Raw genomic sequence first — 17,938 nt, 5'->3', positions numbered from 1 at the left:
ATAGCTATGCTAGTCGGGCAGTATAAAAATCTAATAAATAAATAAAATAAATAAATAAATGAGATTGCTTGGGTTTATTTCACATCCTCATTTATTCATCTGTAATTTTAGCCCATCTAATCCCAGTGCTTCAGGGTGAAATAAAAATTTAAACACAACAACAATAAAACATTAATATTAGATGTAAATAGGTGAGTCCCGCAAAAAAAATTGTAATGTGGAGTACTCCAGTTCAGAATTCCAGGTTGTCAATCCAGCCAGCTTCTGTCTGATTGGATCATCTTTTTTGCCTCAGGCAGCAAAATGTATTGGGCCTGGTGGAATGCTGAGGTCCTCTCTGTGCCAAATGCAGTGAAAAGAAACCTGGAAATATATCTTTTCCTTCCAGTTTGTGGTCTACATGCATGAAAATATTCTGTCTTTCCCTTTTCAGCATTAACGCATGCTTTGAATGAACTAGTTCAGTTGAACAAACTTGACCGAATTAATTCAAAAATATCTGAACTACACCTGAAGGTAGTTCTGATAATTGCTGGGTGAACTAAATGTGAATTAAGTTTCTTTGGGCATAGAAATTTGAGTGATTTCTAGTTCATCTTCACATCCATTTCCTCCCTCAATACTGTACTTAGCTTTCATTTTTTAAAAAAGTAAAACAACTGGACATCTGTAAAGAAAGTTAGAAAACAAAACATGGAAACATTGTTCTGAGGCTTATTAGGCAGACACTGAAGCACTGCTGTTGTTCAACACAGTCACATGATCATAGCTGCAAAGCAATCAGAAGGAAGGGATGTGAAACATTTCCTATATCTCCTTGCTGAAAAGATTTGTTCTCTTCCAACAGGAGCAGTTTGCAGTGAGAAGTACAGGTACAGAGACAAAGTGAATGATGCTTTGTGCCTTTAAAAGTTGTGTAGATGGCACAGGTTAAACAGGGTAAACCTTTTCTAGTATCAAAATACAATTATGGAAAACCTCCTGACATCTTATTACTTGTGTGTGACTCCTGATTTACTTTTGGAGCTTATACTTCAGCACAGTAGGTTCTAACATTCTGAATGCTAGGAGGTGGGAGATGTTGAGGATGAACTTTTTATGGACTTAAGCATGAAATTGGACTGACTTAGTTCATTCTGCAAAAGGGTGAACTTTGTATCATTAATTGTTTTGAGATATGTGGAGTCCCTCAATTTCCCCCTTCCTATGTCCTCATCTGTGACTATTAGGGGGGCTGAAATGGCTTGTACCAATATGGCATAGTAAAGAGCTGTGTAGACAACAAACTGTGAACTCTCTTACAAGAGTTCACATTCTTTCTTGTATTACATCATAGGCATAAGCCCAGACATATCCTGGCGGCCTCCTCTGAGGTTCATGACACATGATTCATTCCACTATAAGGAAGGGGCTAGTGCCTCCCTGAGATTGTAAGAGAGACACAGTAGCATGCTTGTGACACAAACAGGTCAAGCTCTAGGAGAGAGAGAAAATGGTGGAGGCAGACCACAGCCCCCCCTGCTCAGATCTATGCAATGGGATCTCCCAAATACTGCCCATAAGGAGCATGAGATATTTTATGCTGTGCTTATATCTATTCATCTGCTCTGTAGAATCACAATCTGTTAGCTGAATAAAAGCAACTAAACGCAGCTGTTGTCAATCATTTTATTGCTTACCTGGAATCATTCTTAAAGAACCATTCCTCCCTCCCTGCCCCCCAGCATACCCAGGGGGTGACATAACCATTTGATCCTTTGAATTTCATTTAATAAGTTTAAATTTTATTTAATCTATTTTATTTTATTTCAGATGAAATCAAATTTATTATTTATATAGCACTGTCAATGTGTATGGGAGGAAAGGATAGAAGTTGGTAAATGTGAATGGATATATTAAACCAGTGTCTTTCATAATATGGACAGGTCTTGAACTTTTTTTCATCTTTTGAGTCAAATTTTGAATAAATGTAAGAAGATATGTTTGACATTCCTTTTCCCATAATTTGATTTAAAAAATTAAAGATGGCATTTCCTTCTAACATGTTGTAGCTACTTTTGAATAGTATAAACTATGTTTCCATTAAGTAAAACTGTCTCTGACATCCTCAAAAAGGCATCTTCGCTGATGTTTTAGTGTGTAAATATATTTAAATATTAAGTGAAAATGCAAACAAGCAATTAAAATCTTAGTTCTAACAGAAATTAAATTAAGAGAAGAAAATGTGATAGGATGTTTCTCATTCTAGCAATGATAAATTATGTTCACTGTGCGGCTGCTGAAACTACATGGCAAAAACTATTTAAAAATAGGTGTCAGAAGGAAAACACACCACCAAATCCAAACATTGCTGCAGAAAGGTTTAAAGAAATGAAGAAAAAGCAGCTTCAGAAAGAGTGGGAGATAAGATGGCCATGTTCCAATTTTAACCGACTGAAGGAAAGTTTATATAAAAACAACCACTTGGTTAGTGACTCATGGGGAAAGAATTTCTCTTTTTTCTTAAATAAGGGAAGCCCTTGGAAATAATATGACTAACAACAGAGGGTTGATGTTGTCTAACCGGCCACAAGTTAAACCTGAAAGTAGTTTCATCTTAAAATGTATACATCATGTGTCTGATAGAAGCTAGCTGTTGCCTGAAAGCTCAGGCCAATAAATAAACCAGGAACTAACTATATGTTGGCGATTCCCAAACATTTCCCCCCACAGTCCAAGTAAAACTTGCTGAGGGTCTTGGTGAACTATTTAATGATTTTATTCTGTAGAATTTCAATTGTAATACAATTAAACACAATACAGGAAACAAAAGAAGTAATAAAAATACAATTAAAAATCAGTATATACTGACAGCCACGGATGTGCCGTCTCCCGTCTTCATCCCTAAACACACCACGGACCACCTGAATGCAATTCATTTCAGGAACCCTTGCTATACATTGCATGAAACTATATGTAACAATGCCCCTATGCCTTTAAAAGACAAGCAGCTTGGGGGGGAATTAACTCTTTCCTTTACCTGCTGCTTCTTTGCTTGTATTATACCAAGTCTCAACAGAGAAAAATGGGCAGGCAAAAGGTTACTCATATGCTGTCTGCTCTCCATTCCCTTCTTTCAAACCTTTTCTTTTAAAACGATACCTTGCATTTCATGTGTATTTAGCTCCCTATCTCTCTCTGCCGTGCTTGGCACATTCTGTTTTCAATGAAATATGGTTTTCCTTGGATACTCCAAAATAATGTAACTTTTTGGAAGGTGCACTTGGAACTCTCATGTCTCTGAAATTAATGGAAAAACATGGAAAAGGAGAGGACAGTTTTAGTCAAGCACTTGAGGCTTTAAAAAAATTATGTCTCTGGCTCATGCTTTATGAAAAAAATAATCACAATTGACCTAAGGTCTCTGCCCTCTTTAGCAAACCCTTTAGGGTTTAGAGGTCATACAACTAGTAAACCCTTTAAGGTTTAGACATACAACTCCAGCTCTTGATGTGTAACTGGAGTTTAAGGACAACTGCATGTCTACCAGATGCCAGTCTAAAAAAGATTACTGCACATTACATTATGAAAAATGTGTGAAAAAATTATGTCTACATAAATGAAACAAGGTATTCTTTCTATGTGCCTGTTGCACATATTTCATTTTATTACTTATTAATAAGTACATGCATCAAAACAAGTCTCCAATATTCTTTCTTCCTAAGGAAATTGACCCTTACAAAGCTGTCCCTGAAATGTCCTACCATGCAGGGAAGGTCAGAGCACAAAACTACATATAACTGCTGTATAACTATATAACTGCTGGGAGGAAGGGTGAGATATAAATCAAATAATCAATCAATCCATAAATATGTCACATTCTCTAAGAGCAAGCTCAGGTGGTGAGTGCTGACAGGTTTAGAGCCAAAACAGAGCAACTGAGATACAGGAGAAAGGAACTGGCATCCTTAGGGGAACCCTAAAGTATAACAATTTAAAAAAACCTAAAAGGGGCAAACCCCTCAAAACTGTCAATGAAGACTGATAATGCTCAAGGTACTATTGTCCTGGCCAGCCCTGTTGGATGCAGACTCAGACTCACTGGTGTGTTTTTCTCCATTAAAATTAATGTGAAATCTCAGTTTAGGGTGTTTCCTAGATCAGTTTACAGATTATACATGCGTCTCTACACAGCATAACTAGGCATGATTAGTCAAGCTAGGACACTGTCGCAGCAATTAGACACACCCCTTGAGACTCTTTAAGTAGTCTTGGGGTGGTCTCTCTCTATTTGTGTGAGGAATGTTTCTTTGAACGGGACTGTGTAAGCATGCAAGCATTCCTACAGAAAAGTTGAAAAGTTGGTGCTAACTGCTTGTACCAGCGCATCTGCCGCCATGTCCTTGGTGACAGAGATGGCGGCACTTCAGTCAGATTCTACTCTGACATCACCTTTGGTTGAGCCTTCAGCTCCTCCTCATCTGGAGGAGGTGCAAGTGGCAGCATGAGTGACAAGGCAGGAGTGACCAGGACCTGTTTATTATCATGCAGCATTTTTTCAGTCATAACTAGAGTGAAGAGGGCTGAGTCCCAGTCATCATTCTTCTCTTCCTGATCACTCCACCATGAACTTTACATGGGGCCCATGACAGCCATAGAATTCTGAATGTCATTTGAAAAAGAAAAATGGGTTATGTGTGTGGGTGTGGGTGTTGGTGTTGGTAATGGAGTGTGCTGGATGACAGTAGCACTCCTATTAGGAGGAGAGGATAACCTGTAAAACCAACACCTGTCTGATGGCTGCATCTGCCATGTCCCCTGCAGAACCCTGCAGCTGATGGTGTCAAGATTTGGCACAAAAACTCTTGGAGAGGGGAGAAAAGCCTGGGATAGAAAATTGTGACTGAACCAGAAATATGAATGCAGTTGACAAATATGGGAAGGCTTGAATAGGGGAACAAGGGATAGATGCATAATATCCATCCCTTGTTCCGGACCTGTCCACAACCAGAAGATAACTGGGGGATGCAGGACTCCATCCAATCTTCGACTGCTGTTGTGTAATGCCAGGTCTGTGGTACAAAAAACAGCACTCATCCATGACATGATCTTGGATGAGAACGCAGACCTGGTATGTATTACGGAGACCTGGCTGGATGAGGCCTCGGCTCCTATACTTGAGGCCATGTGTCCAGCCGGTTTCCAATACGCACAGCAGCCGAGGATTGGTAGACGGGGAGGGTGTGTGGCAGTCATCTATCGGGAATCCTTGGTTTTCACCAGACCCCCTCTCCATGAGACCAAGTTTGTTGATTGCATGTACTGGAGGTTGGGCCCAAAGGGCAGTTTAGGGATTCTGCTTGTGTACCGTCCTCCCCGCTGCACAGCAGACTCCCTGACTGAGGTGCTCGAGGTGGTCTCGGGCGTGCGGGTGCTTTCCCCCAACTTATTGGTTGTGGGGGATTTTAACGTACACACTGAGACTGCACTCATTGGAGCCCCTCGGGATTTCATTGAAACCATGACTTCATGGGATCTGCACCTTAGTAATATAGGGCCCATCCATGTAGCCGGTCATGCGATTGACCTTGTGTTTGTCTCGGGAGGGGAGGGAAGTGCTCTGAAAATGGGGGCTGTTTCTTCTAACCCTGTGTCATGGTCAGATCACTATCTGGTGAATATAGACTTCTCGATGCCACACACCCTCCACAGGGGACAAGGACCTATTAGGATGGTCCGCCCCAGACGCCTGATGGAACCTCAGGGATTCCTGAATGCGCTGGGTGATTTGGAGCTGACTGAAGGTCGCCTGGTCGAAGCCCTGGTGATGGAGTGGAATAGGGAGATCACTGGGGCTTTGGATCGGGTGGCTCCGAAACGTCCTCTCCCCCTGAACAGAACTCAGACAGCACCCTGGTATACACCACGGTTGCGGGGTCTGAGACAGGAGGTGAGACGACTTGAGCGCCGATGGCGGAAATCTCGCACTGAAGACGATCGGACACTGGTTAGAGCAGCGATAACTGCCTACCAAGTGGCAACAAAGACAGCAAAGAAGGATTTCTTTGCTGCCTCCATTGCGTCAGCAGAGTGCTGTCCCAGGAGATTGTTCCAAGTGTTCCGAAGTCTGGTCGGTCCAGTGTCTTCGGAACCCATGGAGCAATCAAAAATGTCCTGTGATAATTTTGCTAAACACTTTGCTGGTAAAATCGAGCATCTGAAGAGCATGATTCCGTCCACCGTGGATACAGGAAGTGGGCCAGAGTCGGCCAGTTGCATTCCAGTCCGATGGGATCGGTTTCAGCCTCTTCCCTCTGAGGAAGTGGACAAGGTGCTCAGTACTGTGAAGCCAACCACCTGTCTGTTTGATCCTTGCCCTTCATGGCTCATAATGAGCTGTAAACAGAGACTGAGTGAAGGGATCAAGGCAGTGGTAAATGCATCCTTGAAAGAGGGTGCTATGCCATCAGCCCTCAAGGAGGCGGTGATAAAGCCCATCTTAAAGAAACCCTCCTTGGATCCCCAAGAGTTGAACAACTTCCGCCCAGTCTCTAACCTACCATTCTTGGGCAAGGTGATTGAGCGAGTGGTGGCCAAACAGTTACAGACACACTTGGAGGAAACGGATTATTTGGATCCATTCCAATCGGGCTTCAGGACTGGGCATGGAACTGAAACAGCTTTGGTCGCTCTGGTAGATGATATGAGGAGGGCGTTGGATAGGGGAGAATATACCTTCCTCGTCCTCCTGGATCTCTCAGCGGCTTTCGATACCGTCAACCACGGTATCCTGTTGGATCGCCTGGGGGGATTGGGAGTAGGGGGCACTGTTCTACAGTGGTTCCATTCCTATCTCTCAGGCAGGTACCAACGAATAGCTTTGGGAGATGAGGTTTCAGACCCTTGGCCCCTTAATTGTGGAATGCCACAGGGTTCGATCCACTCTCCCATGCTGTTCAATATCTATGTGAAACCGCTGAGGGCTGTCATCAGGAGTTTTGGGCTGAAGTGTCACCAATATGCGGATGACACACAGCTCTATCTCTCATTTAAATCTTCACCAGAGTTGGCTGTAGATACCATGTTCAAGTGCCTGGAGTCCGTAAGTGGTTGGATGGGAGAGAACAGACTGAAGCTGAATCCCGATAAGACCGAGGTGTTACTTGTGGGAGACAGAGGAAGGTTGGGTATTACAGACCTGATGCTTAATGGGGTGAGATTACCCCTGAAGGACCAGGTCCGCAGCCTCGGGGTCATCCTTGACTCCCTGCTGTCCATGGAGGCTCAGGTTTCGGCGGTGAGTCGGGCAGCTTGGTATCAATTACATCTGATACAGAGGCTGCGACCCTACCTCCCTGTTCATCTGCTCCCACAGGTGATACATGCCCTGGTCTCCTCTTGCTTAGACTACTGTAATGCGCTCTACGTGGGGTTACCCTTGAAAACGGTCCGGAAATTACAGCTGGTACAGAATGCGGCGGCGCGCTTGATCAAGCGCAGCCGTCGCCGTGATCACATCACTCCAGTATTAATAGATCTTCACTGGTTACCAGTTGTTTACCAGGCCCAATTCAAGGTGTTGGTGTTGACCTTTAAAACCCTATACGGTTTTGGCCCAGTTTATCTGAAGGAGCGCCTCCAGAATCACCAATTATGCCGCCTTACAAGATCAGCCTCTCAAGACCTTCTCTCGGTCCCACCGGCTAAAACAGCTAGGCCGGTGCGGACCAGAGAGAGGGCATTTTCGGTTGTGGCCCCCACCCTCTGGAATTCCCTTCCGTATGATCTCCGACATGCTCCCTCCCTGATAGGTTTTCGTCGAGCCTTGAAAACCTGGCTTTTCAGGCAGGCCTATGGGATTGAGGAGGATTAATTTTATGATGTTTTAACTGGAAATTGGTTTTAAATTGCTTAGGACTGTGGTTGTTTTGTATATTGTAGATTATGTATAGCGTTTAGCTATTGTAAGTCACCTAGAGTGTCCACTAACCTGGACAGATAGGCGACCAATAAATAAAATTATTATTATTATTATTATTGAAAAAGAGAGGATAGGGGATAGCAGTCTCTGTGAGCTCATGGTGGTGGTCTGTGAATTGGCACTGAGGACCTCCTGCATGGTGTTTCTGCAGGATCTCAGCATACATGACGAGGCAATCTTATCAGGGGTAGATCAGAATTTCATGACAACCATGGGGCTATCCCAAATGTTACTGACATGATATATGTAGTGGATCACACTCTTGTCTTGGTTTTGCCAATAGGATGGAAGAATAGTGATCTGGTTGTGACAGATCTGGCCAATCACTTCCTTTTGAGATTTAAATTGGCAGTTGCTTTTTACCTCTGCAGGAATAGTGGACCTATACAGTTGATGGATTCTTGAGGGACTTGGGATGTTGGTGCTCCTGTTGAAGCCATGACTACTCTATGGAATACGGAGCTGACACAGGTAATTGACATGATTCCTTCTGCAGGCCAGAGCTTGTTTGGCTATGTAGTTTACCAGTGAACTGTGGGTTATAAAGCAGGTTGGGAGACAGCTAGAGTGGAAATGACATAAGTCTCACTGCATATATGACCGAACACAGGTAAGGGCTCATTATTGAACATACTCTGTTATGATGATAGCAGCAGAGAAACATTACATCACCAACCTGGGGGATGATCAGAGCTGCTCCTCCAGATAATCTCAGTGATTGAACTGGGATATAAGGGTCAGGCAGTCCCTAAGTTGGATCTAAGTTGTTCAGGGCTTTGTAATTTAATACAAAGACCTTGAACCTTTCTTGGTAGTGGATGGGCAGCCAGTGAAGATATTGTAAGAGTGGTGTCATCAGAACCTTCCTAGATTTTACCCTATCCTGTTTCATTTCCTCATTTTAACCAATCCCTTTTTGTTGCTTTGTTTTGCCTAAACCCCTTTCCTCATTTTGACCTCTTCCCATTGGTCATTGTACTAACACACCTAGACATGCTTTTGGATCACCTACAAGTTTTACCTTAGTAGTCTTGCACACACCCTAATTGTTGAGCGGTGAGAAACGTCAAGGGTTTCAATGCTTACCCAGGATTCACTTTCCTTGGAATGAAGGTCAATTGAAACTGTGGTGTCTTTAGGATATATGGTTTGTTTACACATATAAACAACCCTAACTTCCCTAGGGGAGTCCCCAAAACCACAGCTCGGGATTCAGCACAGTCAAGCCTCTCTGTCTCTTACCAGATCAGGCTAATTTATTTATTAATTTATTTATTAAATGTATTAGTCGCCCATCTGGCTGGTTATCCAGCCACTCTGGGTGACATACAACATAAAACATACAAATTACATTAGAGCATTAAAAATCTCAAACAATAATAATAAAACCTAACCCACCCCAAAAGCCTGCCTGAAGAGCCAGGTTTTCAAGGCCCTGCGGAAGCTCATCATAATACCACAAAGGCTATCTCCTGGCCCCAGGATGAGGTGGCCTCCAGCCAGATGAGGGGAAAGGGACTGCCCCCTCCTGGAAGAGCATCACCAGCTAGTTGTTCCTATGACAACATGCCCAGCTCCTTTGTCATGCAGATAGGATGCATGGCAGACTTGGCCAGCACCATTACCTTAACAAAGGCACTGGTTTGATCAGTTCAGCAGGTTCCTTTCACTACAGACCCCAACCTTACAGATACAGAATTACAGGTTTGGAGGGAACCCAAATACATCATCCAGACCACCAACCCTGCAATCCTATAATAGTAGACTCTCCCCACTCCCAGTGTGCACTCAGTTACAGCCTCTCTCCTGATCATCTTAAATATCTGGAGCCTCTGGTTCTTCCTCTCTACATTGTTCCAAGAGAACACCTTTAAACTCATTGCTGGACTTCAGACCTAAGGCTTGCCAAAGGGTCTATGCCTGATATCCTGCTGAACTAATAAAGATCTGAAATCACTGCAGTGAGCTGAATGCCTGGGTCTGCAGCACCTTCATCCCCTCCACACATAGCATTCAATAGCATTTTAGCCAGTGCTAGAAGAGGTAACTTTGCAATTATCTGTCTTCTCCTTTTAGTGTAGGAACTAGGACTGTGAACAGACCCCCCCAATCTGCCCCATGGCTCCATGGGGGGCAGCAGGCCAACCTGCCCTGGGTTGACTCGGGGACCCCCTGCACCACCTTAGAGCCATGGCTGGGAAGGAGGTGGGGAAGAGATGTCACATTTCCTTCCCCCTGCCTTACTGACAGCAAACCAGCACCCATACCCTGCAGGATCACTCCCTCCACTCAACAGCTGATGAGACGAGGGAACATCCAGCACAGTATTTGTTTGCAAGCAGATTTCCTGCTGGAAATCCCCTAGCAAAGCTCTGCCTGTAACCCGCAAGATTGCTCCCTCAGCTTAGCAGCTGATAAGCAGAGGCACTGATCCTGTGGGGCAGTGTTCAAGCAGGAAGGAGACCACAGCATTGGACCTACCTTCTCGGTCTCTGCCTTTTTGCAGATTTTCCACTGAATGGCTGCCTCTTATGCCTAATATCCCACCCCAATAGCCAATAGTGATCCATTGCTGTCTGAAACCAACTCAGCTGATGTCCCAAACCCTCCAATTTGGCTTGGGGCTCGGGCCTTGGTCAAATCCAGTGCACAGCCCTGGTAGGAACTCTTATTTCTTCAAGTCTAGAAATGTGGCTATATTAGAATTTTATTTTATGTATGCCCAATATTGTAAATGTATACTGCTTTGCCTTATTATTAAAATTACCTTTGCCTTCTTACAATAAATTCCTTCTTTTTCTATGTTTTTGTGTGGGAGCACCTTTTCTAGCTTGGGAGGGTTCAGATGCACGCTTTAGGCCATGTGCAGTTTTGACACCAGCTAAAAGTACTTGTTGGAGTATCATGTCTAAGGGGTCATTAGGGTGATGGGTCCACACAAGAGTACCCAATACACGTGTCCATCAGACCCTGTTTGTTAACAGAATAGGGTGGGCTGTAAAATATTTTTATAGGATTAAGGTGGTGGTCTGGATGATGTCTTTGAGTCTCCCCCCAAGTCTGTAATTTTGTATCTGTAAAGTTAGGATCTGTAGTGGAAGGAACATGGTGAACTGTTGTTCAGGTAATGGCTCTGGCCAAGTCTGTCAAGCATCTTATCTGTATGACTAAGAAGTTGGCCATGTTGCCATACAAACAACAGGCTGGAGGTTATCTTGTAGGTAGGAGAACAATACCTCAGGAGCTAGCTTTGGCTAGTCTGGTCTGGAGTTGGGAAGAGACAGAGACTTGGCTTGCTCTCTGTGCTGAATTCAAAGCTATGGCTTTGGGAAGCTTCCCTGGGAACCTAATGGAGAAGCAGGATCTTTTGGAGTGTAAATGCTATGAGCCCTTCTCATGCCCAGGTTGTATATATGTGTAAATAAAACCATATATCCTAAAGACATCACAGTCTCCAGTGACCTTCATTCCAAGGAAATTGAACCCTGGTTACGCGCTGGAACCCCTGGAGTCTCTTGTTGCTTGTAGATTGAGATATACACATCAATATCGCAGATGTCCAAAGGCCAGGGTAAAGGGATGTATTTTTAGCATATGATGAAAACTACATAATAAAGGTGCCAGACACACCTCGTGGGGCGGGCATTCCACAGCTTAGAGGCTGCCACAGAAAATGTCCTTTTCTGGGCCACCACCCTGGGGGAACCTGGCTCTATTAAGTAGAAGGGGACACTCAGGAGCAATTGGGTCAGCTGTCTGGATCATTTCCCCATTCCAGAGATTTGGAAAACTAGGGCTAGCCTGCAGAAGGGATAGGAAACTGCTTAAGAAACAAAAGAAATCCACTTGGAGCATTGAATACTTTCTCTGCTTGACTGATCGCAGTGAAAAGGAAAGAAATGCAGATTCTTCGTATAGAATGGAAAACTACTTTGAAAATATACATGTATCTGTTGCTTTATTTTATGTATTTAGTCTTTTTGGTTTCTTTCAAAGAGTGTTTCACATCTAGTTCAGTGTTATGTGATGTGACATAAATATTGCAGAAATTACGTTTCATAGATGTGAACAAATTGTGTTGAATCCAATGTTTTCCTCTATAACACAAGGCATTCCTGGAGCTTCAAAAATGCTCTTCAACCAACCCAATGTTTCTTAAAAACATTTTTGCTTTGGTTCAACCAAGTGTTACTTATGTGATAGTTTGTTAGACTATCAAGCATCTGTAAACGGCAATACAGGAAGCAGACTCACCAAAGAGATCCTTGCCATTTTACTTCAGCACTTTGTTAAAAAGGGAAATCATTCTGGTTATAGAGCGATGTTGCTCATATTCAGTCTGAGTGATATTAGAAAGGAATACAATGTATTCCTCGGTAGTTTTTTATGGTAGTTTTTTTAACTGTACATCAAAGCTTATATTAATGGAGAATTATAAAAACCAGCACTGAAGCCTTAAATAAGAATTGCCAATATTGTAGGTGCTAAGCTGAATTAGAGCAGCCTGCTGGTTTTAAACATGCATTCAATTAGATGGTGGAGGGTGGGACCAACATTTGCCTTGGCTTTTACATCCATTATATGTTCCAGCTGGATAGCAGAAGAAGGGTGTGGATTGCAGAGGGGGAGAGCTGAAACATGCATTGAAAGTTGAGTGAAACTCATCAGCAATCTTTCCAAAGGCCTTTTACAAGAGTGGCGTTTGATAACGGGGCAATTATTTAATAATGCTGTGCATGAGTGCTAGGAATTAGGCTTCAAGCTCTTTCTCAGGTGATCCATCTGAAGATCTTGTGTTAAGGCTTTCTTCCACCCAGTTCCTAAACATTTTCATGTGCATTTGGTGTTTCTCACACTTACTGCGGACAACTTTGATCCTGCTGCTGACACAATATTTTCTGAAGAAGAGGAGGATCTCAAGAAGCTGGCTGGAGTTAGCTTCTCTGAGCAACTCCTTTTGGAGGAGAAAAGTGGAATCACAGTCCCACATAAGTACACCCAGTGGAAGTCGAGTGAAATGCCAAACATTTTTTTTAAAAGTCCCCCCACCGGCCAATCTCCAAGCTACACTTTTTCCTGTTCCTCACATCCTTCCATAATCCATTTGAATTTAGAGAGGTTCCTGGACACATTTCTATGAATTTTCTATTCTCTAGCCGCTCAGCTCTCTACAGCACTCAGCCAATCTCAATCCAAAAGTATTGCTATGGCCAGGAGGTCCCACCAGTCTGTCTCCTGGCAGAAAAAAAACATGTGATAATAAATGTGTATCTTACTGCAGCTGCTGGCTGTGCAGTTTACCTGGCTGTGCAGTTTACCCCTCCTTCCTGTTGTCATGATGGCAATCCAGCCACAGAATCTAAAGTTAGCAGGTCTACTGTTATTGTAGATTCAGGAGCTAATACATCTGTTCTGAGCATGCTCAGAGCTGTTTCACAGCTCTAGCACATTCTAGTAGCCAGAGGAATGTTTGCTATTCTTTGCTTTTGCTTAGTATTTGTTTTGTGACCTTGCAAGAGTGAGCAAATGCAACAGTGGACACCGCAAAAGTCTCTTTATATAATAAATATTTATCTCTTTTTTCTTAGGAGGATTTGAAAGAGAAATGGTGGATGGCGTGTGTGTGTGTTCCAACTTTCAACACTTGTGTATTTTTGGAGCTGTAGGTATCATAAATGTATATGACTTTAGGTTTGAGAGAAGTATGGAGGTTTTAACATTCCTGTTTTTCTTTAGGTTTAAAAATGTTCTCTCTGGATGTATTTTGCATTTAAGTGGAACTGCAGGCATAAATGTATGTGCTTCTTTAAAGTTTGAGAGTGTTATGGAGGGTGCATTCCTGTTTTTCTTTAGGATTAAAAAATGTTCTGTGTGTATGTGTTTGGTTGGCTAATTTGAGAACAGGATGCTGAACTAGAAGGCCTGATCCAGCAGGCTATTCTACTGTGGTGATTGTAAGATGAACTATTTATACAAAGTTATCTGTGGTGGAAACTGCTTATCATAAACAAAGGTTCCTTATTGGTGAGGCAGGTGAACTCCATGCATGCTCATACCATTTATTTCTGAAGCTCATACTTCCTAATCATGTTTCCCCTGCTCAAGTCTGTAGGAGGAGGCTGTGGTTTGTGAGGAGGAGTTGGTGGTAGGGTTTGGACCTGCCTGTTGGTGCCAGTCTGTTCACATTCCTATGAACTGGTGGGCAATTCTCTTCCATATTAGTATCGTTCTGTCTCTCTTCTGCTTTTGCCTGTTCAGTTATTTCAAAATATGGATATCTAATATTGTTTTTAATTTTATTATTTATTTATTTATTTATTTATTAAATTTATATACCGCCCGACTAGCAATAGCTCTCTGGGTGGTGAACATAAAATAGCATAAAAATACAATGAATAACAAAATAATACTAAAATACAATCAACAATCCAATACAATAAACATTTTAAAAAGTAAATCAGTGTAACTTAAAATGCTTCAGAGAATAGGAAGGTTTTGACCTGGCGCCGGAAAAGTAATGTTACTTTTAATGTTCTTTCTACCAATGTTTTCCTTCTTATCGGTAGAAAAAACATTAACTGTAGGAAAAAAACATTAACTCTCTGCTATAGAGAGTTGGGAGGGAACAGGAGCATACAGCACTGCTGCGTGGGAGAAAGTGTAGGAGGTCATGGAGAGAGACGGAGGGAGGCACAGAAGCAGGAAGGGTGGCAGAGAGCCAGTGGCACCAGGCTGTAGGATACAGATGCTGAGAGAGGAAGTGAGTGTGCACTCTGATCTGCTGCTGCTGCTTTCACCTGCCTCTCTCTGAGGGAAGCTCCTCCCCTTGGAACTTACCAGCATGAAAAAGGCTGTGCGTGTGCTGATGACCCCCTAACCTCCTCCCCACTGTGAATGGAAGCTGTGACTTTAACCCTAAACACAGAAAGGGAGAGGCCCAATTCAGTCTCGCTGCTGCCTGCAAGAAATACCCCTTCTCTCCTGGAGAACATAGCTGAGAGTCGTGTCTTCCTGTCTGTGCAAGAAGAGCTGCTTTGAAACCTCCTCTGTGGGCATCGTTTTTTAATGGGGGGAGTCAGAATAAGGGTTAAAGAAAGAGAGTTGCACAGTCCTAGTGAGGAGGATGAATGCTAGTCAGTGAAGACAATATTGGGTTTGCTGGACAAGCAGGAAGCTGCCAAAGAGATGTTTTAAAAATACAATCTGGTGTCAGGAAAACTCACAGAAGCTTGCAGCCCACAAGATTGTTTCGCAGAGATAATGAACAGGCAGATTATGGGGGAAACTGGTACCAAATCTGAAATTAGCCACATTCTTGCCCATCTCTAGTTGGTGGTGCTAATAATTAAACCCTTAGGCTGCATCACACTTTGAGAAAAACATTGCCAGCACATTTCCTTCTCAGTAAGCCAGCTGTCAAACAAACAAACAAGCAAAGAAACAAAGCACACCAGGATCTGAAGATCTAACTTAGAAACCCTCCTCTCTGGCACTGGCTCATTGTGTAGTGCTGGGTACATCACACTTGTACACTTTTAATCAAAGGGGTATCTAGCTAACCATAGCTTACAGCAAAAACCAAACAATATTCAAGTTATGTTTTAATGCTAGCAGATGTATTATTGCATAAGCTTCAATGGATTTCCAAGAATGATGCCTCTGATGAAGTGGACTTAAGCTGACAAAGTGTATGCCTAATACATTAGATAAGTCTTTAATATGCTAGTAGTTTCTTTTTGTTGTTTTGTTCCAATTGTTGTTTTGTTCCAATTTCAAGATTGATTTGATAAAAAGACTATAAAACACTTTTGCAAAATTAAAAAGTTAAACAAAAGTAGGGTGATGCCAGGGATGGTTCAGATAAGAACTTGCAGCCCTGTTTTGGACTAAATGCAGTTTTTGGACCATTTTTAAAGGCAACCCCATATATAATGCATTGCAATAATCTAAATGAGACATTACCATATTCTGTCTTCTATGGTGTTACTTTTCCCTTCCAGCTTTGTGTTATCTGCAACTATGTAAAGCATCCCTACTATACCCTCATCTATGTCATGTTTCAAAATGTTGAACAGCATAGGACTTAGGACAGAGCCTTGTGGCAATCTACTCATGTCATCCCTCCAGGTTGGTGCAGAGCCATTCATAGCCATTTGTTGGGTACAGTTGCTCATTCAGTTGGCATCCACCTAACAGTAGTATATAGCCAAGGGATGAGGGGGGAAATTGGTTCAGTTAGCATTTAAAGGCAAACTTACCTAACTCACACTTCCTGAAACAATACATGAACTGAAAGTGCCATCTTTCAAAATTCACATTTCTCTAAATTTTGCAATGAAGTTCTCTAGCCAAGTAATGTGTACAAAAATGCATAAATCAGGTTAATGTAGGCATTAAAACGCTTGTATTAGTGAAAATAACATACAAAACGGATTATATAAGGGAAAATTGCTTGTAAATATATATATGTCTGCAATATAGAATCATACAATCATAGAATAACAGAGTTGGAAGGGAGCCTATGAGACCATCAAGTCCAACCCCCTGCTCAATGCAGAAAGCCAACTTAAAGCATGGCTGTCCAGCTGCCTCTTGAATGCCTCCAGTGTTGGAAAGCCCACCACCTCCCTAAATAATTGGTTGCATTGCTGTACTGTTCTAACAGTTAGGAAGTTTTTCCAGTTGTTCAGTCAAAATCTGGCTTCCTGTCAGCCCATTATTTTGTGTCATGCACTCTGGGATGATCGAGGAGAAATCTTGGCCCTCCTCTGTGTGACAACCTTTCAAGTACTTGACGAGTGGTATCATATATAAAAATAATATATTTTGCAAATTTGAATATACATAAAAATATGTATGTTGGGAGAAATTTGCACTAAAATGCTGATAAAATTTCATGAGCACTTATATATATATGGAAACTAATGTGGAGAACTGAATTTTTTTTTTTACAATAATTTTTATTCAAATTTTCATAAAACATACAAAACAAAATCATAAAACATTCAAAGACAAAAAACAAAACAAAACAAAAATGATTAAACAAAAAAATAAAATGTTGACTTCCCATTTGTCGCAGATCAAATCAGTTATAGGTCTACAATATATAACAATCCTGTCTCTTAAATTATATTATAAAATCACTTTCCTCCAGTAGTTATCTTAATTAATCATCAAATCTCATAAACATTACTTTATTCTTTCCACAAAAAGTCAAAGAGAGGTTTCAATTCTTTAAGAAATATATCTATCAATTTTTCTCCTAATAAACATGTCGATTAATCCATCTCGTTAATAATAATAATAATCTTATTGTCATAACCATAGTCCAAATAAACATATCGATTAATCCATCTCATCAAAATCTGTTAGGTCCAATAATTTCAATAGCCATTATTCCATTATCCATATTAATTCCATCTTCCATCTTCAATAGTCCTGTTAAGTCCAGTAATTTCAGTGTCCAATCTTCCATTATCAGTATTCCATAATAATCTTGCTGTCATAACCATAGTCATATAATAAGAGTCTGATGGGAATTTCCTCTATCCCAAATATTTTCTTGCCATCAATTCTGAATAAGTTGCTGAAATATTGTTCTAAAGTCATATCTCTGTTCTTCTTTTTTACAAAATGTACTGGCTCATCTCTTGAGAGTTTTTCCATTGTCACATGGCTGCAGTTAATTCCATAGATTTTCTCTATATCAAGCTCCATCACGTCATTCCAGTCCAGAAGATTATCCAAGCCATTGATAACTTTATCACTAATATCTTCATTAATTTCTTCAGAGATAACGTTAAATTCCAAACAGTAGATTTTATTTCTAAAATCCATAAACTCCAGATCTTTTTCCAATTCCACATTTGTTCCAATCTCCAGGGCTTGTATCTTCCCTTTATTTTTTCTTTTCTCATCTCTGATCTCATTCTCCTCTCTCACAGGATCCCCTATTTCTTTAAGCTCCTGCGTCATTTT

The 17,938-nt window shown here is 41.7% G+C and overlaps 1 long non-coding RNA gene across 1 annotated transcript in view; it reads left to right on the top strand.

Annotated features, from left to right (window-relative positions):
• The first annotated feature begins 770 nt into the window (after positions 1-770).
• The window catches only part of LOC133387578 (uncharacterized), a 39,175-nt gene continuing 22,007 nt past the window's right edge, over positions 771-17,938 (top strand). Inside the window, exons 1-3 of the long non-coding RNA XR_009763521.1 lie at positions 771-872; positions 8,332-8,431; positions 13,549-13,622. This is a non-coding gene — a long non-coding RNA (uncharacterized LOC133387578). The remainder of the gene's footprint in view (positions 873-8,331; positions 8,432-13,548; positions 13,623-17,938) is intronic.

Source organism: Rhineura floridana, chromosome 1 (assembly GCF_030035675.1).
Source record: "Rhineura floridana isolate rRhiFlo1 chromosome 1, rRhiFlo1.hap2, whole genome shotgun sequence".
NCBI classification, from domain to species: domain Eukaryota; kingdom Metazoa; phylum Chordata; class Lepidosauria; order Squamata; family Rhineuridae; genus Rhineura; species Rhineura floridana.
This window is presented reverse-complemented; position numbering and strand designations above follow the sequence as displayed.